Genomic DNA, 25629 nt, shown 5'->3' on the forward strand with positions numbered 1-25629 from the left:
ACAATTTTACGCTATTTTCATTCCTCCTGTCGTACTGAAATAGGAAATAAAGCAAGTTTTTTTTAAAAAGAGTTGAGTTCTCATTTCTGCTCACAAAGGCTGAAGAGATTCACTCAGCACATGTCAAAATTAGTGGTGTAAAAAAACATCCAGATGTCTACAGCTGAAGTAGAGTTGGAGATGGGCGGAGCTCTTCATACCGCTCTGACTGAAAGGCATGGCAGCCAGTCAAGAGTGCTAGAGCCCTCAGTGGACCCGCCCAATACTGTATTGGGCGGGTCCACTGAGGGCTCTATAGCACTCTTGACTGGCTGCCATGCCTGTCAGTCAGAGCGGTATGAAGAGCTCCGCCCATCTCCTTCCTTGACTGGCGAATGAAAACTGGGGGAGCAGAGTGGTTCGGGTGCGCCCTACATTCATGAGAGAACAGATTGCTAAGTCAGATTTTTTTCAGCTTGGGTTCTCCCATCTGCACAGAGAAGCAGCAGACGGGAGGAGAAAGAGTCCTGGAATTAAAGAAGAAAGGTCAGATGAAAGAAAGAAGAGAGAGAGAAATAGAGGGAGATTGTGGGTCTGTTCCCCCCATGTTCTGTTCAGAGAGCTGCGGCAGTGTGTGAGATGTTCTCTCTCACGCTCACCACCGAGTGTTTAAGGTCACAATGGATGACTGTGGACGGGGTTAGTCAAGGGGAGGCAGTGGGAAGGCAGGTAGGGTCAGGGGAGAAGGGAAGGCAGTAGGAGGCTGGGGGAGCCAGGTCCTGGGGGTGATAGGCCCAGTACAGTGGGAAGGCAGGTAGGGTCAGGGGGAGAAGGGAAGGCAGTAGAAGGCTGGGGGAGCCAGGTCCTGGGGGTGATAGGCACAGTACAGTGGGAAGGCAGGTAGGGTCAGGGGGGAGAAGGGAAGGCAGTAGGAGGCTGGTGGAGCCAGACCCTGGGGGTGATAGGCCCAGTACAGTGGGAAGAAGGCTTGTTCATTCCAGTCCTATCACAACATTATTATTATTATTATTTTACAATCTAGGTAGATCAGGCTGGGGGGGGGCGGCAATCAGAGGCACCTACGGGGTGTAGTGTGTGACAGACAGAGCCCTATGAATGGCTTTAGTAGTAGTGATTAGCTTGCCCCCTTGTCACATGACATGTACCAATGTCCCCCATACACAGAGCTGATCAGGGTCATATTCATTAGTGCACACCGTAGCAAATCATTTTGCAACGAAAAACAAGCTTTTCTTATTGGACACATTCAGGTAGTCTCTCCCTGTTTTGGTCCGTTTTCTTCCCAGTGAATACAACCGAGGATGGTCTTAAAGGGACAGAGACCATCTGGTTGGACAGGCGGTTTGTATACCAGTGTCATTTATTCCTTTCAGATCCCTCCGGCGGTCTAACTGACCAGCCTACTGAGCTAAAGCAGTCTCCAAATCAACAGCCAACACTGGACCAAACCAATATAAGATAAAGGAGGGGGTTGACTGGGTGAAGAGGGGCCCCTGATTTAGATATGTCCACCTCCTTCCTCCATATACAAGTATAGTTCGGACCGCAAACAGTTCACCACCATCCCATCCAAGACCATGTCCATGAGCGTCGATGCCTTCACCATCCCCGGGCACCTGTGGCAGAGGGAACCAGGGACCCCCAAGAAGCTGGGGAACCCCAAATAATAATGAGAACATCTCAAAGATGGAGGTGGTGGCCCATCACCACCTCCATCTTTGAGATGTTCTCATTATTATTTGGGGTTCCCCAGCTTCTTGGGGGTCCCTGGGTCCCTCTGCCACAGGTGCCCGGGGATGGTGAAGGCATCAACGCTCATGGACATGGTCTTGGATGGGATGGTGGTGAACTGTTTGCAGTCCGAACTATACTTGTATATGGACTCCACCATGGCAGAGCTGATGACACGAGGCCCGATGCCCGTCAGGCGCATCATCTCCTCGGTCTCTGCGTTCATGGTGTAGACGGCCCGGAACTGACAGCTGGAGTCACGGAAGAGATGAGAAGATGAGGAAGTGTTTGGCCTGGCACTTCTCCATCTCCTGAACCATAGAAGGAGAAGGGAAGATAAAAACAATGTTAAAAACGCTTTAACAATGACAATTCAACAAATTCAATACAAATACACATTAGAAAGAGTGGCGCTTTGCCAATGTAAACACATGTTTCCCACGCCAATAAAGCATTGAATTGAATTGAATTGAGAGAGAGAAGCAAAGAGAGAGAGTCCCATAAGCAAGCTGGTCCTCTGTTCACAAACAGAGCCCAAGGACAGCAACACAATTAGACCCAACCAAATCATGAGAAAACAAAAAAAGTATTACTTGACACATTGGAAAGAACAAACAAAAAAAATGAGCAAACTACAATGCCATTTAGCCCTGAACATAGAGTACACAGTGGCAGAATACCTGACCACTGTGACTGACCAAAATTAAGGAAAGCTTTGACTATGTACAGACTCAGTAAGCATAGCCTTGCTATTGAGCAAGGTTGCCGTAGGCTGACCTGGCTCTCAAGAGAAGACAGGCTATGTGCCCACAAAATTAGGTGGAAAATGACCTGCACTTCCTAATCTCCTGCCAAATGTATGACCATAGAGACATATTTCCCTCAGATTACACAACCCACAAAGAATATGAAAACAAATCCAATTTTGATAAACTCCCATATCTATTGGGTGGAGTTTGCAATCACAGCAGCAAGATGTGTGAACGGTTGCCACAAGAAAAGGGAAACCAATGAAGAACAAATATCATTGTAAATACAACCAATATTGATGTTGACTTATTTTCCCTTTTGTACTTTATCTATTTGCACATCGTTACAACACTTTATACAGACATAACGACATTTGAAATGTCTTTATTATTTTGGAACTGTAATATTTACTGTTCACCTTTTATTGTTTATTTCACTTTTGTAAACACGTTTCCCATGCCAATTAAAGCCCTTTGAATTGAATTGAGAGAGAGGAGGTAAACGGGATATGAACAGAGGCAGTGGGGAGGCTCCAACCAGGTAGACTGACAGCCTGTCCAGCCAGCGGAGCGGAGAGGGGGTTAGTGTCAGGAGAATTCTATACTCCTGTTCATTTACCAATTAAATTGTTATCCTCAGTCTGTTATATCAGGATTTGTAAGATACTGATAGAAACAAAAACAGACAGAGGCCCAGTCTACCATCAGTATCTTACAAATCCTGATATAACAGACTGAGGGTAACATAATTTAATTGGTAAATGAACAGGAGTATAGAATTCTCCTGACCGTTAGAAAGGTTGTTGATTTAAAGGGCTCTAACAGGGGTTGTTTGCATCCCAAATGGCACCCCTATTCCCTAAGTGCACTATAATGGATTATGGTGGTGCCATTTGGGATGCACACATTGATTTAAAAGGATCTAAGGGGAGTTGTTGATTTAAAGACTTCTGACCTGATCTTGTTTTTCTGCAGTTCGTTGACCTTGCCGGCAAGGCAGCAGCGGGAGATGGCGTTGTGGATGATGAACTTGTTGGACTTGAAGCTGGGCTCCTTGTACAGCTTGGGCCCTGGAAGCCAACACAAATCAACACCGAAACAATCAATACAAATAACATGCCATATATCAAAGACCAAGTACGTTCCCATATGGGCTTTCTGTTAATATGTGGTGGATTGGTTCAAACAGATACTTATGATGACATCGTATTCCCATATCCACACTAGCATTCCACTTATGATAAAGTAATCTATCGTAAACATAAATGGTAGCGTAGATCTGTCATGATTACAAAGGGATGCGTGAGATAACGAGCAGCATTAGTTCTGGTACTTTGGACAAATCACGATTTTGCAGGTCTTAGCATCTTTCCTTTCCATATTCGGACGGGGAGGGAACATTTAAAGAGAGGGTTCTTTGTTCTGGTTCGCTTTCTTAATCGAGCATCTGGCCAATAACACAATACTTTAGTTCTGGGTTAAGTAAGATTATTGATTAATGCTAGTGTGGATATTATTGGAACAGGAATATTGGAAGAGGGTATGTCACAGTCATGGACCCCGAGTGATGGTTAACAGTAAGCTGTAACGTAAGGTAAACGTACCGGTGTATTCTGGAATGGAGGTGGGAGACGAGGCCGTGGAGGCGTTCTCCCAGTCCTTCTCTCCGTTCTGATTGGCCATTCGTCCTGGTGACATCAGCCTTGAGGGGGAGTGAGATCGGCTGTAGGGAGGAGAGGAAATGTGTTGTGAAGCATAACAACAAAACAATCTATATACTGGTACATAAAACAGACAGACACTGAATCACATATTTATTTAAAAAACAGGCCGATAGTGAGGACGGGAGCATAGTCGGGCAGCTACAGGTCCCTGTGGGGGGGGGGGGGGGGGGGAATTACAACTCGTTATGATTAACCAACTGTGCGGTATAGTTACCTGTGCAGTAAAATACAACTTGTTATGGTTGACAGTTAGTTACCTGGGAGATTTCCTGACGGCCAGTGTCCCGCTATTGCCAGTGTCGTTAGCCATTGAGGACAGGTTCATGGTAGAGTGGGAATAGACCTTGTTGAGTTTGGAGCCTAGTGAGTGAGTGAGTGAGTGAGAGAGAGACAGAGAGAGTGAGAGAAACACAAACACAGAAAAAAACACATTAATATGACACAGCAATCTTCTGATATACGCAGCAACAACAAAAAAACGACAAGGAACGGCCCAGGACTGACTCAGCAACGGGACAGCAGGCGGTGGAGTTTATATCTACCCATTAATCCCTTGGTGGGGCACCGGACAAGCACTGACTCATCCCGGAACATGGTCTTGGGTCTCTGCTTCTTCACGCCACGCACCGTGGTGGGCTTCTGCCGCAACACCTTGTCCAGATCCTCCATGATCTTCAGCTGCTGCCTCCGCTCGTACTCCTGCCTGGTAAAGGTGTCTCTACGCTGGGTCGTGCTATCCGAAGAGTGGGTACAGGGGGTCCGGGGCTTGTCCTCACCTCCGCCACCACCACCACTCTTGTCTCCACATCCCTCGATGTTAAACCACTCAGGTCGGCTACAGGTATAGAGAGAGGAGAGGGGGTAACCAATTAATCAATCAAATAAAGAAACATAAGCAGCTCCATCTAGTTGATTCAGAGAGTCGACTATTGGACAATGCAGTTCTATAAGTGGCTTGAAAACACAACGCACATCGCATGCTCTTTCTCGCTCTTCTCCTCCTGCTCGAGTCTGCGTCTCTTCATCTCCTCCGCCCTCTTCTGCTGTTTCTCCATTCAGGGCTGCTTTCCTCTGGGCCATTTCGTCCTCCGGCCGCACCCTTCCATCCTGATGGAGGACACAAACGCACACATACAGATACAGAATTAGTCAGGCTTAAACACATACACAGACAAACAAACACACACACATAGTCCGACTAACCTTAAAGAAGAAGCCGACCCCTCCCTTCATCTCAGGTTCGGTCACGTCGCCCATGGAGTCATCCATGACACTCAGGTCATCCTCGTCCCCACGCAAGGCTGATAGAGAAATCTCGATCAGGCTGCTGCGCTTGCCATAAAAAAAAAACGCCGCCAGAACATCACTCTCAAACGAGCACTCTGAGGGCGCCCCAGAGCTCCCACAACCCACACGCTCCTTTCTCCCCGAGGTGGAAGAGTTCTGGTCCCGGCACTGCCAGGGGGAGGCGCGGCGCAGGTGGGGGATAGTGTCCACATTCTTCGGGGGGGTGAGCACGCACGACAGGCCCTGCACTTTGAGGTCCTGGGGGCGGACGTGGTGGTAGTGGGTGGCCTGGTGCTTGGGGCTCTTGGGAGGCACCGACTTGGCCCGGCGCTGGACCTGGGGCGACTTGGATGTTCTGGTGGGACTGGTGGCGTTGCGGCGGGATGACGAGGGGGAAGAAGAGACAGAGGCGAGGTCACGGGGGGTGGACGCGCGGGACATGCGGGTCGAGGGAGGGGCCGAGGATTTGAGACTGGGCAGGATCACCCAGGACTTGTTGCTGGCGGGAGCGACGGGCTTCTTCCTGATGAGTTGGTCCTGTTGTTCGGAGAGGCGCTGCATGTCGCTCTGCAGGAGCTTAGTGCCGCGTTCAGCTTTGATACGGTGTTGTCGTAATCCCCCAAGGGCGCTGGCTGATGCCCTGCCACCCCGACCTGCTCTCCTCCTGGCCCTGCCACCCCTGCACCCTTCTCCCTTCTGAGTAAGGAGGCCTGCTTGTTGTCCAGGTGTGATGAAGGATTGACGTTCCCCTCCTGCTGATCCTCGTCCTCCACGCGAGCCAGCCCCCTTAGGTCCTCCTCTGTGGAGAAGGCGCTGACTTGACCGCCCTCCTCCTCCTCTCTCTCCCCCTCTCCGTGCTCCTTCTTCAACTGCAGGAAGGCGCTCTTGCCAAGTCTCTGGCGGTGCTTGGCAAAGATGGCCTCAATACGTTTCTTCTGGGCCTCGATGGCCTTCCTCTTCTCCTCCAGCCGGGCTCCCAGCTCAGACATCTCGGTGGTCAGTCCAGGGCGCTTACTGGGGCTCTCCTCTGTCGACTTCTGGGGCTGGGCCACCCAGCTTGTCACCGGAGCCGTTTCTGCCAGGGCGACGGGTTCACTGCTGCTGGCGCCACCGCTTTTAGGTGATTCACCCACTGTCGACGGTTTCTTCTTGAACTCAGCAAAGCTGGTCATCCTCACGCCACTGTCCGGCACGTCGTCCCCTCCGTGGCCTCTGGTGTGGACAGCAGGAGTGGACTGGGCATTGGGGAGGAGAAGGAGGTCCTCAGAGGCGTCAGAGTCCATGCTCCCGTCCCTCAGCACAGAGTCATCGTCTCGCGAGCCCTCCGAAGTGTGTCGGGTATGGAAGGAGGAGGGCTGCTCCCTGGGTGCCTGCGTCTTGCCCCCCATGGGGAGGTGGGGGTGGTACATCATCCCAGAGCGGGACGGGGCAGAGCAGCTGAGGGGTATGGGGTTAGGCGGGTAGGAGGGGTGAGTGGCGTGACCGTTGTGTCTGGTGCTGGCCAGGTCATCGGGCGAGTGCAGGAAGAATCCGTCGGCCGCCCCGTCGGGGTGGAGCCGGGGCTCCATCTTGCCCTCGTTGTGGATGATCTGCAGGGCCTCCTCGATGGTGGGCAGCTCCCCGTCCCAGTCTCTCAGGCAGTTCTCCTTCAGCAGCAAGGGCACCACAGAGGAGATCTGGGTGGCCCAGGAGCCTCTGTGGGAGCCTGGGGTGGCTGGGGGCTTGTTGAGCAGATGGCTAAGGTCCTCTGGGGGAGTGTAGGGCACACGGGTCACAGTCTGGCCGGGGGCCACGTTGTCAGAGCTGACCGAGCAGGTGATGGCTCCGCCCATCACGACGTCCACGTCGCTGTCCAGGCCGAAGGGAATGCTAAATGACACGTCTGGGGACAGGGGATGACTGGACAGAGACGGAGGGAGACAGGAAGAGAGAGAGAGTTTACTTCCTGAATTGACCTCAACCGTTGTATTCTCAATACAACGGTTGAGGTCAATTGAAATATGGAGCTAACACAGAGACAGAGAGAGACAGAGAGAGCAAGACAATGAGATGGGGCCTACCTGAAAGGCTTCTTGGTACATGTTATTCCAGCTCCCTCTACATGAGACATGGAGGCAGACTGAGTCAGAGATCCTGTACACACTCTCACACACACACACACACACACACACACACACACACACACGCACGTCAGAGCATGCATAGATGCAAACATCAACAAACAAACAAAAAGCACAAAAAACAGAGACAGAAAAATATTGCAGATAGAAAGGTAATAACTAGAGCTGACATAATTCCCTATTCTACTTGACAGACCATCTGTTCTATAGGACACATTTCTACGTGTCAAAGACCCCAGCAATAGACTGTTCTCTCTACTACTGCATGGCAAGCGGTACCAGAGTGCCAAGTCTAGGACAAAAAGGCTTCTCAACAGTTTTTACCCCCAAGCCATAAGACTCCTGAACAGGTAATCAAATGGCTACCTGGACTATTTGCATTGTGTGCCCCCTTCCCAAACCCTCTTTTCTTTGATGGGCAACTTTGATGGGATCGGGGTCCAAAAAAGTCTGAACTCATAAGGGCACACAATTTGCCATGAGGCGGAGAGAAGATTTAGCAATTTTATAAATCCCTCAATGCAATTCTATTCATTTTGCAACTTAACAAGAAAAACTGCCCTTTTCAGGACCCTGGCTTTAAAAGATAATTCGTAAAAATCCAAAAGACTTCACAGATCTTCATTGTAAAGGGTTTAAACACAGACTCTTGTTCACAGACACAGATGCTTGTTCAATGAACCATAAACAATTAATGAGCATAAACCTGTGGAACGGTCGTTCCAGAACTCAGAACTCTATGGGCCCTGGTCATAAGTAGTGCACTCTATTAGGTATAGTAAAAGTAGTGCAATAAATAGGGAATAGGGTTCCATTTGGGACACAGCCTGTGCCTGACATGAATCCACACAGCAGCAGCAGTGGGCCTCCTCCCTTCTCTCTATTGGCTAACCGCATCCCCCTCTCTCTGTTATAATCATTAACCCTGTCTGAGTCTCAAATGGCACACTATTTGCTACATAGTGCACTACTTTTGACCAGAGACCAATGGGGCCTGGTCAAAAGTAGAGCAGTGGAGAGGACAGACAGGTCAACAACAGATTCCCTTGTCAGGGGGCCCTTTCTTCCATCTCAACCCCTCTCTAGTCTGAGCCTAATCTGTAACGAACAAGTGCCGGGCCCCTTTTACATGTTGTTTTACTCCAATTTTTTATTTTACTCAAATTCTCCCTGACTGGTAGTCATCATAGCGCGCACACACACGAACACACTGCTGCAGCTGCTACAAGGCTGCGGCCTGAATCTCTCCACACAACTGCTGTTCGGTCTGTCTGTCTCTTTCTCCATGTTGGGTGTAAAGTGCTGACCTCGGCACCTTGCTGTGTGTGTGCACGCGAGAGAGAGAGAGAGACTAGAAAGAGAGAGAGACTAGAGACTACATGGCAGTGCCAGCCCAGCCAGCATAGCCCTGCTGTCATATACCACTCTATCTAGGGGAGGGATAGAGGGTGCTGGGCGCTGGGAGAGACAGATGGACTCTCCCCTCCTCACTCTAGGGGTGTGTTGTGCTCAATGGAGGCAAGGTCACACTACTAGCTTATCTGTGAGTCAAGACATGTCTGTTCGACGTATATGTCTCATCTGCAGTGTAGTGCAAGGGGAGACGGGCTGAGGGAAGAGACGGAGACGGGGGCTGAGGGGAGAGACGGAGACGGGGGGCTGAGGGAAGAGACGGAGACGGGGCTGAGGGAAGAGACGGAGACGGGGGCTGAGGGAAGAGACGGAGACGGGGCTGAGGGAAGAGACGGAGACGGGGGGCTGAGGGAAGAGAAGGAGACGGGGGCTGAGGGAAGAGAAGGAGACGGGGGCTGAGGGAAGAGAAGGAGACGGGGGCTGAGGGAAGAGAAGGAGACGGGGGGCTGAGGGAAGAGAAGGAGACGGGGGCTGAGGGAAGAGACGGAGACGGGGCTGAGGGAAGAGACGGAGACGGGGGCTGAGGGAAGAGACGGAGACGGGGCTGAGGGAAGAGACGGAGACGGGGGCTGAGGGAAGAGACGGAGACGGGGCTGAGGGAAGAGAAGGAGACGGGGCTGAGGGAAGAGAAGGAGACGGGGGCTGAGGGAAGAGAAGGAGACGGGGGCTGAGGGAAGAGAAGGAGACGGGGCTGAGGGAAGAGACGGAGACGGGGCTGAGGGAAGAGACGGAGACGGGGCTGAGGGAAAAGACGGAGACGGGGGCTGAGGGAAGAGACGGAGACGGGGCTGAGGAAGAGACGGAGACGGGGCTGAGGGAAGAGACGGAGACGGGGGCTGAGGGGAGAGACGGAGACGGGGGCTGAGGAGAGAGACGGAGACGGGGCTGAGGGGAGAGACTGAGACGGGGGGCTGAGGGAGAGACAGGGGCTGAGGGAGGGGCTGAGGGAAGAGACAGGGGCTGAGGGAAGAGACAGGGGCTGAGGGAAGAGACAGGGGATGAGGGAAGAGACAGGGGATGAGGGAAGAGACAGGGGATGAGGGAAGAGACAGGGGCTGAGGGAAGAGACAGGGGCTGAGGGAAGAGACGGAGACAGGGGCTGAGGGGAGAGACGGAGACAGGGGCTGAGTGGAGAGACAGGGGCTGAGTGGAGAGACAGGGGCTGAGTGGAGAGACAGGGGCTGAGTGGAGAGACAGGGGCTGAGGGGAGAGACAGGGGCTGAGGGGAGAGACAGGGGCTGAGGGGAGAGACAGGGGCTGAGGGGAGAGACAGGGGCTGAGGGGAGAGACAGGGGCTGAGGGGAGAGACAGGGGCTGAGGGGAGAGACAGGGGCTGAGGGGAGAGACAGGGGCTGAGGGGAGAGACAGGGGCTGAGGGGAGAGACAGGGGCTGAGGGGAGAGACAGGGGCTGAGGGAAGAGACAGGGGCTGAGGGAAGAGACAGGGGCTGAGGGAAGAGACAGGGGCTGAGGGAAGAGACGGAGACAGGGGCTGAGGGAGAGACGGAGACAGGGGCTGAGGGAGAGACGGAGACAGGGGCTGAGTGGAGAGACAGGGGCTGAGGGGAGAGACAGGGGCTGAGGGGAGAGACAGGGGCTGAGGGGAGAGACAGGGGCTGAGGGAGAGACAGGGGCTGAGGGGAGAGACAGGGGCTGAGGGGAGAGACAGGGGCTGAGGGGAGAGACAGGGGCTGAGGGGAGAGACAGGGGCTGAGGGAAGAGACAGGGGCTGAGGGAAGAGACGGGGGCTGAGGGAAGAGACAGGGGCTGAGGGAAGAGACAGGGGCTGAGGGAAGAGACAGGGGCTGAGGGAAGAGACGGGGCTGAGGGAAGAGACGGGGGCTGAGGGAAGAGACGGGGCTGAGGGAAGAGACGGGGGCTGAGGGAAGAGACGGGGGCTGAGGGAAGAGACGGGGCTGAGGGAAGAGACGGGGGCTGAGGGAAGAGACGGGGGCTGAGGGAAGAGACGGGGCTGAGGGAAGAGACGGGGCTGAGGGAAGAGACGGGGGCTGAGGGAAGAGACGGGGCTGAGGGAAGAGACGGGGCTGAGGGAAGAGACGGGGGCTGAGGGAAGAGACGGGGCTGAGGGGAAGAGACGGGGCTGAGGGAAGAGACGGGGCTGAGGGAAGAGACGGGGGCTGAGGGAAGAGACGGGGGCTGAGGGAAGAGACGGGGGCTGAGGGAAGAGACGGGGGCTGAGGGAAGAGACGGGGCTGAGGGAAGAGACGGGGCTGAGGGAAGAGACGGGGGCTGAGGGAAGAGACGGGGCTGAGGGAAGAGACGGGGGCTGAGGGAAGAGACGGGGGCTGAGGGAAGAGACAGGGGCTGAGGGAAGAGACAGGGGCTGAGGGAAGAGACAGGGGCTGAGGGAAGAGACAGGGGCTGAGGGAAGAGACAGGGGCTGAGGAAGAGACAGGGGCTGAGGGAAGAGACGGAGACAGGGGCTGAGGGAAGAGACGGAGACAGGGGCTGAGGGAAGAGACGGAGACAGGGGCTGAGGAAGAGACGGAGACAGGGGCTGAGGGAAGAGACGGAGACAGGGGCTGAGGGAAGAGACGGAGACAGGGGCTGAGGAAGAGACGGAGACAGGGGCTGAGGGAAGAGACGGAGACAGGGGCTGAGGGAAGAGACGGAGACAGGGGCTGAGGGAAGAGACGGAGACAGGGGCTGAGGGAAGAGATGGAGACGGGTTGAGGGAAGAGACGGAGAGATGGGCTAAGGGGAGAGACAGGGGCTGAGTGGAGAGACAGGGGCTGAGGGAAGAGACGGAGGCTGAGGGAAGAGACAGGGGCTGAGGGAAGAGACAGAGGCTGAGGGAAGAGACAGAGGCTGAGGGAAGAGACAGAGGCTGAGGGAAGAGACAGAGGCTGAGGGAAGAGACAGAGGCTGAGGGAAGAGACAGAGGCTGAGGGAAGAGACGGAGACAGGGGCTGAGTGGAGAGACAGGGGCTGAGGGAAGAGAAGGAGACAGGGGCTGAGGGAAGAGAAGGAGACAGGGGCTGAGGGAAGAGAAGGAGACAGGGGCTGAGTGGAGAGACAGGTGCTGAGGGAAGAGAAGGAGACAGGGGCTGAGTGGAGAGATGGGCTGAGCGAAGAGACGGAGACAGGGGCTGAGGGAAGAGAAGGAGACAGGGGCTGAGTGGAGAGACAGGGGCTGAGGGAAGAGACGGAGACAGGGGCTGAGTGGAGAGACAGGGGCTGAGGGAAGAGACGGAGACAGGGGCTGAGTGGAGAGACAGGGGCTGAGGGAAGAGAAGGAGACAGGGGCTGAGTGGAGAGACAGGGGCTGAGGGAAGAGAAGGAGACAGGGGCTGAGTGGAGAGACAGGGGCTGAGGGAAGAGAAGGAGACAGGGGCTGAGTGGAGAGACGGGCTGAGGGAAGAGACGGAGACAGGGGCTGAGGGAAGAGAAGGAGACAGGGCTGAGTGGAGAGACGGGGGCTCAGGGAAGAGAAGGAGACAGGGGCTGAGTGGAGAGACAGGGGCTGAGGGAAGAGACGGAGACAGGGGCTGAGTGGAGAGACGGGCTGAGGGAAGAGACAGGGGCTGAGGGAACAGACGAAGACAGGGGCTGAGTGGAAAGCTGTCATGATGTCTGCATGGTCTAGGTTTAGCTGGGCTGTCTGAGGGGGGATGGGGATGCCATTTCCAGCCAGCAGCTCTCTCTAAATGGACAGAGAGAGAAAGAGAGAAGGACTGACAGTAGAGAGGAATGTGATAGAGTGACAGAATGGAAGGAGGAGGAGACTGAGGTCGGTTTCACATTGACGATAGCAAAGGGACATTCGAGAGGGATCGATTCAAGAGACAATACTTACCTCCGAAGGTCACACTTGACAGTTTCCCCCCTCTTAGCAGGGCAGTGTAAACAACTGTCTCGTTGAGCTCAACACTCCTACAGTATAAAATGGTAATAGCAGAGCAATGTTTTTGAAATGGCTGAAATTTTCCTCATATTTGAGTTTACATTAAATATTTCGTTTTTACCTTACATTTACCTTACATTGCCTGTTACATTCTGAAATTGTCTCAGTAGCTGCTGCCTGCTGAGCCACGTAAAACTATGGGCGCCCATTCCCACCACCATAAAAAGTCTATGTCCACAAAATGTTGAGATGTGCAAGTCAAACTACATAAGTCAACATTTTTGAGATAGAATAAATGTTGTTTCATTTGAAATATGTGGTGATTTCGGGGGTGGCACCACAAGTCCCAGAGTGGGGGGAATTGTTTTCCTGGGGCCCAGAGTTGTTCTTGGTCTGGTAGGCTTACCTACCCAGGTAAAACTCTGGGTATGATATAGTAATAAATCAGCTGTAAAAAAATATTTAAAAAATACGATTTTGATCTGATAAGAAAAAATCTGGTCCTATGTTTTTTTTTTTTTACTCCTGGAGAATGAAAACATTAAAATCCTGTCAAACGAATCACGAGGCGAAAAAATAAAACATAAACCATTATTTTGTCCCTCTTTTTTTCAACACTTTGTGTCAATATTTTGTATTAAACCTAATTAAAAGTGCTGGGGCAAATGCCAGGTTGCCGGCGGACCTGCTGTGCAGATCTCTTCAACATGGATAGATTGAAATCAGCCACACAATGCTACAAATGAAGAAACATAACCTATATGTAAGATCTATATGCATTTTATTTTTGGGTGGCAGGAATGGGCTTCCACATAAAACAGCTCAACAACTCCCCGGTGAATTATTCCAATCGCAATTTTCTTGTACCACATGTAGCCTAATGATTTGTATGATATTGATACAAAATTATTACAAACCATGCTACTGTACTTTTATATTCGTATTAGAGGGGTAATCGTTAATTTTGATAGTCTAATGTTACTTGATTAAGACATGTTAGCTTTTGATTTTGTCTTGAAACAAAAACGTAATACGTGTACAGAAGACAAAATAAACCCTTTAAATTGTCTGCACATGCTTCCGAAATGTTGCGTAAGCAAGAAAGTCAACCAAACCCTCTCGGCTCGTGACATTCCCGTAGCTAAGGTGAATTGAAAATTGTATGTACATATTATGGCAATCAACATTTTGTCCAGATAACTCTATTCAGTGAGAATAAGCCCTGAACTGGTGGGGCTGGGACTATTTTACTGTGATCACTGTTATTGTGATCATTCAGGGGGGAGCAGACTACAGGATAATTCACAACAAAAGCATGGAATGAGAGCAGAGTAAAGAGGAAGAGAGGAGGGGTTGGGGTCACATATTTCCCGTCCTGACCAGGAGCTCGCTAAGCCAAATCACAAGTTCACCTTAATGAGAAGGGAGAGAGAGGTGCAAACCTGGAACATTGGGCACACACTCTCCCAGCCAAATCGCCATAACAACCAACAATCTGACCGACAATGCTCCTCAGCACCCAAAATCGTGGGCGTGGAGGTGGTGCTCTACTCCCCCCACCGGCTTAACACCGGGTCGGTCTGCTCAGAATCCTCCTGAGCTGACCGGACATAACATATCCTCCAATAATTAAATAATATTAAGCTATATATTAACCTGTCTATAAGGAAGTCATTAATTGCTGCTTAAGGAATACTGCGACGATCATCCATGTCAATAATAACAACAAGAGGAAAACAAACACCAAATGAGGGGAATTCTGATTATATCTGAAATATGACAACCCTCTCAACCCCTCCCCCCCAGCCACAGCCCCCATGAAATCCAGGGTTAGACAGAGGGACAAACAGAAGGATCAGACAGCCAGCCAGCCAGGACGGGGGGATAAGTGGCGTTGGTGGGTGCAGAGTGCTCTTGGGGTGCAGAGTGCTCTTGGGGGCAGTGCGGCAGGGTTGGGTGGAGCTGGTGCGCTTACCCAGCACCCCTCCACCCCTCTGACAGAACATAGCTCCCTGAGTATTGACATGTCATATTTAGATACTAAATACTGAAGCAGCAGGAAAACCACACCAATCTGTGCCGTGCCAGCTTTTTACAACCTTCCCATCTGGATAACACTGGTGTCCCCTCCCCCCAACAAAAAACATATTACAAGACCAATGTTACGATCTCAGGCAGCTTTCCTTTGTTGACTCTGTTTTATTTTTTATTTATTTATTTATTTCACCTTTATTTAACCAGGTAGGCTAGTTGAGAACAAGTTCTCATTTTCAACTGCGACCTGGCCAAGATAAAGCATAGCAGTGTGAACAGACAGAGTTACACATGAAGTAAACAATTAACAAGTCAATAACACAGTAGAAAAAAAGAGAGTATATACATTGTGTGCAAAAGACATGAGGAGGTAGGCGAATAATTACAATTTTGCAGATTAACACTGGAGTGATAAATGATCAGATGGTCATGTACAGGTAGAGATACTGGTGTGCAAAAGAGCAAAAAAGTAAATAAATATAAACAGTATGGGGATGAGGTAGGTAAAGTTGGGTGGACTATTTACCGATAGACTATGTACAGCTGCAGCGAACGGTTAGCTGCTCAGATAGCAGATGTTTGAAGTTGGTGAGGGAGATAAAAGTCTCCAACTTCAGCGATTTTTGCAATTCATTAGGCGGCCAAATGAGGTGTTGGCTTTAGGGATGATCAGTGAGATACACCTGCTGGAGCGCGTGCTACGGGTGGGTGTTGCCATCGTGACCAGTGAACTGAGATAAGGCGGAGCTTTACCTAGCGTGGACTTGTAGATGACCTGGAGCCAGTGGGTCTGGCGACGAATATGTAGCGAGGGCCAGCCGACTAGAGCATACAGGTCGCAGTGGTGGGTGGTATAAGGTGCTTTAGTAACAAAACGGATGGCACTGTGATAAACTGCATCCAGTTTGCTGAGTAGAGTATTGGAAGCTATTTTGTAGATGACATCGCCAAAGTCGAGGATCGGTAGGATAGTCAGTTTTACTAGGTTAAGTTTGGCGGCGTGAGTGAAGGAGGCTTTGTTGCGGAATAGTAAGCCGATTCTAGATTTGATTTTAGATTGGAGATGTTTGATATGAGTCTGGAAGGAGAGTTTACAGTCTAGCCAGACACCTAGGTACTTATAGATGTCCACATATTCTAGGTCGGAACCATCCAGGGTGGTGATGCTAGTCGGGCGTGCGGGCGCAGGCAGCGAACAGTTGAAAAGCATGCATTTGGTTTTACTAGCTTTTAAGAGCAGTTGAAGGCCACGGAAGGAGTGTTGTATGGCATTGAAGCTCGATTGGAGGTTAGATAGCACAGTGTCCAAGGACAGGCCGGAAGTACACAGAATGGTGTCGTCTGCATAGAGGTGGATCAGGGAATCACCCGCAGCAAGAGCAACATCATTGATATATACAGAGAAAAGAGTCGGCCCGAGAATTGAACCCTGTGGCACCCCCATAGAGACTGCCAGAGGACCGGACTGCATGCCCTCCGATTTGACACACTGAACTCTGTCTGCAAAGTAGTTGGTGAACCAGGCAAGGCAGTCATCAGAAAAACCGAAGCTACTGAGTCTGCCGATATGGTGATTGACAGAGTCGAAAGCCTTGGCAAGGTCGATGAAGACGGCTGCACAGTACTGTCTTTTATCGATGGCGGTTATGATATCGTTTAGTACCTTGAGCGTGGCTGAGGTGCACCCGTGACCGGCCTGGAAACCAGATTGCACACCGGAGAAGGTACGGTGGGATTCGAGATGGTCAGTGACCTGTTTGTTGACTTGGCTTTCGAAGACCTTAGATAGGCAGGGCAGGATGGATATAGGTCTGTAACAGTTTGGGTCCAGGATGTCTCCCCCTTTGAAGAGGGGGATGACTGTGGCAGCTTTCCAATCCTTGGGGATCACAGACGATATGAAAGAGAGGTTGAACAGGCTGGTAATAGGGGTTGCGACAATGGCGGCGGATAGTTTCAGAAATAGAGGGTCCAGATTGTCAAGCCCAGCTGATTTGTACGGGTCCAGGTTTTGCAGCTCTTTCAGGACATCTGCTATCTGGATTTGGGTAAAGGAGAACCTGGAGAGGCTTGGGCGAGTAGCTGCGGGGGGCGGAGCTGTTGGCCGAGGTTGGAGTAGCCAGGAGGAAGGCATGGCCAGCCGTTGAGAATTGCTTGTTGAAGTTTTCGATAATCATGGATTTATCGGTGGTGACCGTGTTACCTAGCCTCAGTGCAGTGGGCAGCTGGGAGGAGGTGCTCTTGTTCTCCATGGACTTCACAGTGTCCCAGAACTTTTTTGAGTATTTTTTGAGTATACAGGATGCACATTTCTGCCAGAAGAAGCTGGCCTTCGCTTTCCTGACTGACTGTGTGTATTGGTTCCTGACTTCCCTGAACAGTTGCATATCGCGGGGACTATATGATGCTATTGCAGTCCGCCACAGGATGTTTTTGTGCTGGTCGAGGGCAGTCAGGTCTGGAGTGAACCAAGGGCTATATCTGTTCTTAGTTCTGCATTTTTTGAACGGAGCATGCTTATCTAAAATGGTGAGGGAGTTACTTTTAAAGAATGACCAGGCATCCTCAACTGACGGGATGAGGTCAATATCCTTCCAGAATACCCGGGCCAGGTCGATTAGAAAGGCCTGCTCACAGAAGTGTTTTAGGGAGCGTTTGACAGTGATGAGGGGTGGTCGTTTGACTGCGGATCCGTAGCGAATACAGGCAATGAGGCAGTGATCGCTGAGATCCTGGTTGAAGACAGCAGAGGTGTATTTGGAGGGCCAGTTGGTCAGGATGACGTCTATGAGGGTGCCCTTGTTTACAGATTTAGGGTTGTACCTAGTGGGTTCCTTGATGATTTGTGTGAGATTGAGGGCATATCCCATTATAGGTCACCTAACAGAACAAACTCTGAAGCTAGATGGGGGCCGATCAATTCACAAATGGTGTCCAGGGCACAGCTGGGAGCTGAGGGGGGTCGGTAGCAAGCGGCAACAGTGAGAGACTTATTTCTGGAGAGAGTCATTTTTAAAATTAGTAGTTCGAACTGTTTGGGTATGGACCTGGAAAGTATGACATTACTTTGCAGGCAATCTCTGCAGTAGACTGCAACTCCTCCCCCTTTGGCAGTTCTATCTTGACGGAAGATGTTATAGTTGGGTATGGAAATCTCCGAATTTTTGGTGGCCTTCCTGAGCCAGGATTCAGACACGGCAAGGACATCAGGGTTGGCAGAGTGTGCTAAAGCAGTGAGTAAAAACAAACTTAGGGAGGAGGCTTCTGATGTTGACATGCATGAAACCAAGGCCTTTTCGATCACAGAAGTCAACAAATGAGGGTGCCTGGGGACATGCAGGGCCTGGGATTACCTCCACATCACCCGCGGAACAGAGGAGGAGTAGTATGAGGGTGCGGCTAAAGGCTATCAAAACTGGTCGCCTAGAACGTTGGGACAACGAATAAAAGGAGCAGAAGCATGGTAGAATATATTCAGGGCATAATGCGCAGACAGGGGTATGGTGGGGTGCGGGTACAGCGGAGGTAAGCCCAGGCACTGGGTGATAAGAGAGGTTGCATCTCTGGACATGCTGGTTGTAATGGGTGAGGTCACCACATGTGTGGGAGGTGGGACAAAGGAGGTATCAGGGGTATGAAGAGTGGAACTAGGGGCTCCATTGTAAACTAAAACAATGATAACTAACCTGAACCACAGTATACAAGGCATATTTTGCATTTGAGAAAGACATACAGCGAGGCATACAGTAATCACAGGTGTTGAATGGGAGAGCTAGCTAAAACAGTAGGTGAGACAACAGCTAATCAGCTAGCACAACAACAGCAGGTAAAATGGGGTTGACTAGGCAGAGAGGGTCGGATTAACTACACACAGAGCCTGAGTGTGGCCGACAGATAAAACATAAACAAACAGAATGGAGTACCGTGATTAATGGACAGTCCAGCAGGCATCAGCTATGTAGCTAAGTGAACACAGTGTCCAGGGGGCAGCGGTGGATGGGACTGGGAAGCTAGACTGGCGAGTATTATCGAGGCTAAAAAAAACTGGCTGGCTGTGCAGAAGGTAAAAGCCGCTAGCAGTGGCTAACAATAACTAAATAGCTTGTAGCTAGTTAGCTGGTTAGCTTCTGGGGGTTCTTGAATGTGTTCTAAAAATTAAAAATAATAGCGATTCCGTATCACATTGGGTGAGGCAGGTTACCGGAAGGTATAATCTAATTAAAAATCGAAAAGAGATTGAAAGTAAATATGGGTCCAGTGAGTGGTTGGGCTGGCTGGGGACGCGGAGATTCAGACAGTTAGCAGGCCTGTGCTAACAAGCTAACAGTTAGTAGGCCGGGGCTAAACAAGCTAGCAGTTAGCAGACCGGGGCAAAACAAGCTAGCAGTTAGCAGACCGGGGCTAAACAAGCTAGCAGTTAGCAGGCCTCTTCATGCGGTGACATCGATAGACCGGTCGTGGGTCCGGATATTGTAGCCCAGGAGTATGCTTCGGTGGTAGCACAGGAGCTCTGGCCGGGCTAGCTTCAAGCTAAGTGGATGGAAACGCTAGCCAGGAGTAGTCATCTGGGGTTGCGGATAGCTAGTTAGCTAGTTGTGAAGATCCAGATGAAAATGTTCCGTTTGTGGTGGGAATCCGGGGATAAAAATAATAGGTCCGTTATGCTCTGGTTAGAGTCGCGTTGTTCGAACTGGCAAGAGCTTTCCGAGCTAAAGGTTAGCTGATGACCGCTAGCAATGGTTTGCTGACTGATAGCTGGTAGTTAGCTGGCTAGCTTCAGTTGAGGGGTTCCGGATCCGAAGTAAATATAAATACTTTAGAAAAAAAAGCAGATCCACGCTACATTGGGTGAGGCGGGTTGCAGGAGAGTATTTAGATGTTGAGGTTTAGCAAAATGTTTTAAAAGATATGCAAAGAAAAATATGTTTAAAAAAACGATATATACAAGCGACACGACAAGACGTCTGACTGCTACGCCATCTTCTCTGTAACAAACAAAAGAAAAACTCAAATGTTATTTCTCCCCTTGGCAGGCCTGGGAGGTCCCGTGACGGGCCAAATGTTGCGAGACGATGTTCAGCAGCATTCCGTTTTTTGTCCTAAATGGCACCCTATCTCCTATATAGTGTGCATCTTTTGACCAGAGCCCTATGGGTGCACTACTGGGGCCTGGTCAAAAGTAGTAGACTAAATAGGGAATAGGGTGCCATTTGGTACACAGCCTGTGCCACTTCTCATTCCTACTGAGCTCTAGACGGATGCTAACTTGAGCGAAAACTTGCGTACCCAGCAGTATGACTTAAGTCAACAAGTCAGCGACTCACTAACCAAAACCAACCATAGACACAGGCAGGGATTTCTGGAACAGGGCAATCCTGTGACCACCCCCACTGCTCCCCTTAAGTACATTCATGCCTTTGTCATATGTAGGCTACATAACATTTGAATGAACTTCACTGACTGTAAGTCACTCTGGATGAGAGTGTCTGCTAAATTACCAAAACATAAATGTAACAAACAAGGATTCCTTTTAAAAACACTTGTCTGTGACTGATACACAGCAACCAGATGTGAAATACACAGAGTATGGCTATTGGTGCACCATCAATATCACGGTGCACAATGATATCTGGGGTCTGTTCAGGAGGGTGCAACGTTACAGAACGTTCAGATAGGACCGACTGTAAGGTATAGCTGGGAATCACATCAGCTCTATTCAGTGTATTTCTATCTGCAACATTCTGAAATGTTTCAGCTCACTGAATACACCCCTGACGATGATAGATAATATATACTGTGTGTGTGGTATGAGTCAGAGGAGGTCAAAAAGTAGTGCACTATATAGAGCGGGGGTATTCAACTCTTACCCTACAAGGTCCGTAGCCTGCTGGTTTTCTGCTCTACTGGATAATGAATTGCACCCACCTGGTGTTCCAGGTCAAAAATCAGTCCCTGATTAGAGGGGAACAATACATTTTTAAAAACATAGCGGAACTGGCTTTGGAGGTCCAGAGTTGAGTTTGATGGACATAGGGTGCTATTTGGGACACAGGCCCAAGACCAGGTGTAGTATAGCAAGACTGGCTGAGTGATCTAGAAGGCTTCAGTGACAGAGAAAGTATCCTATTTCTTCAGCGCCCTAGAGAAAGTATCCTATTTAAAATATATATTTAAATGCAGCTTTTTTTGCACAAGCTTCATTTAGGAGCTGATGGTGTAAGCTGTGAGGTTATTGAAAAGAGGCTACCTCACAAATGACACCCTATTCCTTCCATAGTGCACTACTTTGACCAGGGCCCATAGGAAATAGGGTTCTACGGAAGCAATACTGATTACGTGTGTGCGCTTTGAGTGGTGTGTGAACATGCTTTGTGTGTGCGTGACTGCATGCATGCGTGTATGACACAGATGAGCCTTAATATAAAACAGCACATTACAGCAGCAGATTGCTGTCAAGGCTGTTTACTGGCCAGGGCCCACATTGTTGCACTGCTCCATCCTCTTAATGCTGTGCGTGTTGCATGACCCACTTTCCCCCCTGACAGAGCCAGGCAGTGGCGGCCCAACTCAGACAGCAGCACTGTCCCAAAGCTCAAGCTCAGAGAGCACTACAAGTGCAAGTTGAGTAGCAGCAGTAGCAGCAGCCTAACAGTGGCAGCCAAGCAGTGAGTGTCAATATCAGCTCTTGGCCAGCTGAGGCAGCCTCCCAGGTCTGGCGGCATGGCAGCAACACCATCACCAGCATGGAGCTGAGACAGCACCAGCTGAGCACAGAACACAGCACACAATGTACTAGCTGACCACAGAACACAGCACAGACAGTACTAGCTCCACTATTCCATCGGTTCCACTGTGCCAGCCAGGCAAGCTCAATTGATCGCAGCTTAAGTGTTAAAAGAAAGTCAATACTATTTGAACCTAGGTCTGGATGAGACATAACAGCACACTTCTCCCCTCACACACCACTGGTCCAATTAGTACAAGGACCTGCAGACAGCGACACCACCAGGTGCCCTTGCCAACAGGTAGAGAGCTCAAGGCAGTTTCGCGAAGAGGCGTGTGCTGCTCACAGCATAACATTACACTCTGGTTCTATTTTCAAGAATTGCTCACAGCCGAGAACACTTGATAAAGTGACTCGACAGCCCAGTGTAGCTCCCCTGTTAGAGACACCAGGGAGAGTTAGTGGCAGAAACAGGGGCACAGGCAGAGAGGTAGAAGTAGAGAGGCAAAGGCATCAGGCAGAGAAGCAGAGAAAGAGGTGGAGTGAGAGAGAGGTGGAGGCAGGGGTAAAGGAGCGTTCTACTTTTCACCTGACTGACTACAGCTACACAGGTTCTCCAGAAACAGAATTCAGGGCACTCAAGTCACAGAGTTGTTGGGCTGGTGTCTGCTAGAGGAGCTGGGCTGGCTGAGGGTGAGAACATAGATGTTGTAGTGAAGATTATATATATAGTATAGGGGGGGTAATATGGTCAAAGCCACAAAGTATGCTCATGCAGCCAAAATGTAGTTGGAAGTTGGAATTCCATTAATTGTTTACAAAATCTTCTACATCTCATTAAGATATATATTTTTTTAAATCGAGAAGGTATAATATTTAATTAGTTAAAGACTGTAATGTTACACAGACTAAATTGGGTCACAGTGAATTCAGAGAAATTAAGCTGTAATACATCTGTTCCTATTTGAACAGGCTCAGGCCTCCGGAACCATGCGGGTTCCCCTTCTAATTGGCTGCTGAGAGAGATCATTTGGCCAATTGAATGGGAATATGGTTCTCAGACAGAGCAGACATGATCAAGCTTCAATGACCACATTACAATGCAAGAGCGAGAGAGAGAGAAACAGGCAAGTTAGATTTCCATCCAATTGGCGACAGATTTTCTTGCAAATATTCTAAAATCTGCATAAAGACTTGTTATAAAAATCAGTGCATGATGACGTAGTGCATTTTTATATTTCACTTAAGTTTTCATGTACCTAATAACATTTCAATATGTTTCCATTGCATTTTCAACTCTACCACTAAGTTCTTTAACAAAAACTGTTGCGTTAAATAGCAAATGTGCCCAATCGGGTCTTGGCACGTGCACTCCAGCCAACAGCTCGTAGTTACAGTGCGGGTAGGCTAGTCTATATGATGAGATTATTATGGATAAGAGTCCGAATATTTGTATGTCAAACAGGAGTCAAGCATCGATCATCAAGCTCATCATCTTGCACTTTCACCACTATGAAGTTCATCATAACATACGGTGCCTTCAGAAAGTTACAGCCTGAATTAAAAATATATTTAAAAAAATGTTCTGACCCATCTACACACAATAGCCCATAAAGACACAGAAATACTAACTTACAAAAATATTCACAACCCTGAGTCAATACATGTTAGAATCCCCTTTGGCATCGATTACATCTGTGGGTATTTCTGGGTAAGTCTAAGAGATGTGCACACCTGGATTGTACAATATTTGCACATTATTCTTTTGAAAATTCTTCAAGCATTGTCAAGTTGGTAGTAGATCGACATTTTCAAGCCTCGTCATAGATTTTCAAGACGATTTAAGTCAAAACTGTAACTAGGCCACTCAGGAACATTCAATGTCATCTTGGTAAGCAACCCAAATATTTGGCCTTGTGTTTTAGGTTATTGCCCTGCTGAAAGGTGAATTTGTCTCCCAGTGTCTGTTGGAAAGCAGACAAGTTTTCCTTTTGGATTTTGCCTGTGAGTAGCTCTAATTCGGTTTATTTTTATCTTAAAAACTCTGTAGTTCTTTCCGATGACAAGCATACACATAACACGATGAAGCCACGACCATACTTGAAAATATTAAGAGTGGTACTCAGTGTTGTGTTGGATTTTCCCCAAACATAAGGCTTTGTATTCAAGACATGAAGTACATTTCTTTGGCAATTTATTTTGTGCCTTTTTGCAAACAGTATGCATGTACAGGCTTCCATCTTTTCACTCTGTCATTTAGGTTAGTATTATGGAGTAACTACAATGTTGATCCATCCTCAATGATATCTTATCACAGCCATTAAAAACAGTTTTAATGTCACCATTGGCCTCATGGTGAAATCCCAGAGCGGTTTTGTTCCTCTCCGGCAACTGAGTTAGGAAGGACACATGTATCTTTGTAGTGACTGGGTGTATTGATTCACCATCCAAAGTGTAATTAATAACTTCACCATGCTCAAAAGCGATATTCAATGGCTGCTTTTTTTTTATACCCTTCTACCAATAGGTGTCCTTCTTTGCAAAGCATTGGAAAACCTCCCCGGTCTTTATGGTTGAATCTGTGTTTGAAATTCACTGCTCAGCTGATGGGCCTTACAGATAATTGTATGTGTAGGGTACAGAGAGGTAGTAGTCATTCAAAAATAAATGTTAAACACTATTAATGTACAGGTGTGGCCAAAAGTTTTGAGAATGACAAATATTAATTTTCACAAAGTTTGCTGCTTCAATGTCTTTAGATATTTTGTCAGATGTTACTATGGAATACTGAAGTATAATTACAAGCATTTCATAAGTGTCAAAGGCTTTTATTGACAATTACATTAAGTTGATGCAAAGAATCAATATTTGCAGTGTTGACCCTTTTTGTCAATTAACTTCTGGGCCACATCCTGACTGATGGCAGCCCATTCTTGCATAATCAATGCTTGGAGTTTGTCAGAATGTGGGTTTTTGTTTGTCCACCCGCCTCTTGAGGATTGACCACAAGTTCTCAATAGGATTAAAGTCTGAGGAGTTTCCTGGCCATGGACCCAAAATATCGATGTTTTGTTCACCGGGCCACGTTGTTATCACTTTTGCCTTATGGCAAGGTGCTCCATCATGCTGGAAAAGGCATTGTTCGTCACCAAACTGTTCCTGGATGGTTGGGAGAAGATGCTCTCGGAGAATGTGTTGGTACCATTCTTTATTCGTGGCTGTGTTCTTAGGCAAAATAGTGAGTGAGCCCACTCCCTTGGCTGAGAAGCAACCTCACACATGAATGGTCTCAGGATGCTTTACTGTTGGCATGTCACAGGACAGATGGTAGCGCTCACCTTGTCTTCTCCAGACAGGCTTTTTTCCAGATGCCCAAAACAATCAGAAAGGGGATTCATCAGAGAAAATGACTTTACCCCAGTCCTCAGCAGTCCAACCCCGGTACCTTTTGCAGAATATCAGTCTGTCCCTGATATTTTTCCTGGAGAGAAATGGCTTCTTTGCTGCCCTCCTAACATGAGGCCATCCTCCAAAAGTATTCGCCTCACTATGCGTGCAGATGCACTCACACCTGCCTGCTGCCATACCTGAGCAAACTCTGTACTGGTGGTGCCCCGATCCCGCAGCTGAATCAACATTAGGAGACGGTCCTGGCGCTTGCTGGACTTTCTTGGGCGCCCTGAAGCCTTCTTCACAACAATTGAACTGCTCTCCTTGAAGTTCTTGATGATCCGATAAATGGTTGATTTAAGTGCAATCTTACTAGCAGCAATATCCTTGCCTGTGAAGCGCTTTGTGCAAAGCAATGATGACAGCACTTGTTTCCTTGCAGGTAACCATGGTTGACAGAGGAAGAACAATGATTCCAAGCACCACCCTCCTTTTGAAGCTTCCAGTTTGTTATTCGAACTCAATCAGCATGAAAGTGATCTCCAGCATTGTCATTGTCAACACTCACACACCTGTGTTAACGAGAGAATCAC

At 49.2% G+C, this 25629-nt stretch overlaps 1 pseudogene; it reads right to left on the reverse strand.

Annotated features, from left to right (window-relative positions):
* Positions 1 to 1735: 1735 nt before the first annotated feature.
* Positions 1736 to 25629, reverse strand: part of LOC115103987 (calmodulin-regulated spectrin-associated protein 3-like) — a 37984-nt pseudogene continuing 14090 nt past the window's right edge.

Source organism: Oncorhynchus nerka, linkage group LG21, assembly GCF_034236695.1.
Source record: "Oncorhynchus nerka isolate Pitt River linkage group LG21, Oner_Uvic_2.0, whole genome shotgun sequence".
Classification (NCBI taxonomy): domain Eukaryota; kingdom Metazoa; phylum Chordata; class Actinopteri; order Salmoniformes; family Salmonidae; genus Oncorhynchus; species Oncorhynchus nerka.